This window comes from Terrapene carolina, unplaced genomic scaffold, assembly GCF_002925995.2.
Source record: "Terrapene carolina triunguis isolate 2854851 unplaced genomic scaffold, T_m_triunguis-2.0 Scaffold67, whole genome shotgun sequence".
Lineage (NCBI taxonomy): Eukaryota > Metazoa > Chordata > Testudines > Emydidae > Terrapene > Terrapene triunguis.
Window position 1 is genome coordinate 62,897 of NW_020664418.1, and position 989 is coordinate 63,885.

A 989-nucleotide genomic window follows, 5' to 3' on the forward strand; every position below is an offset into this window, starting at 1 on the left:
GGGATGCTCAAAGGAAGGGGGGGGGGGAGATGCGGGACTCTCCCCCCCCCCCCCCCGATTTGTACTCTTTAGCATGCTTTGTTAAGAGTAAAGTATCTGTGCTTAAAGAATTCCTGTGCAAAGTCTGAGTTCCTTGCTTTCCTGCCACAAGGCCCCTTAAGGGATTAACTCTGAACCAGAGCTCACAGTCAGGTGGACTGTGGGGAAACGTGTCTAAGCAACTATGGACTTGACTGGGAGTGGACGCTGGTCTAGGGATCAAGGGCAGCTGGACTGTGGGGCCATATATGGGGCCTGCATCTGAGTGACCCAGAGCTGGTACCAGTGACCAATTGGTACCAAGGCCAGTGGGTTTTGAAGCACATGGGATCCCATGGTTGGGACACACAACATCCTCTGGCAAGGAGTTCTACAGGTTGACTCACCATAAATCTGCCTTTTTGAGAAATAGAAATTGCAATATATTGCATAGTATTTCTTTCGTGCAACTTCTTAAATATGTGTGTAACATGTAGTAGTAATGTGTACTAACTTAGAACAAGAGAGAGGAAACCAATGGCCTGTGCAAGTATGCACTTTGCATGGTGTCTTTCTCTCTCTCTCGCTCTCGTTAGGTGTCTGAGAGGAGATCTGAATGTGTGCATAGTAGAGATTCAGCAAGGGCATGCAGAGAATCTGTCTGTTTAGGATCTAAATGTAGCTTGTGTGTGGATGCGTAGGATTTGGGGTCTCTTGACAGTAACAAAATATGCCATGATGACGGTCTGTTTCCACAAGGGCTGAATGGTGTGTTTGCAATCCTTCATTGCCGACGTGGAGTATGTGTACATAAACTTCAGCTTCTGTTCTCTAAGCTGTAGGGATGCCCCTGTTCTAATGTTTGAGTCTTGACTGAGAGTGTGGGTGGCATCAGGGAGCCAGCTCCCTGATTTTCAGTTGCCTGGCTCTAGCTCAATTTAAAGTCATCTTGTGTCTCCTCTCTCTCTCTC

The 989-nt window shown here is 47.4% G+C and overlaps 1 protein-coding gene across 2 annotated transcripts in view; it reads left to right on the top strand.

Annotated features, from left to right (window-relative positions):
* Positions 1 to 989, top strand: part of RAB11FIP3 (RAB11 family interacting protein 3) — a 185,790-nt gene that overhangs the window by 62,388 nt on the left and 122,413 nt on the right. The window lies entirely within an intron of this gene.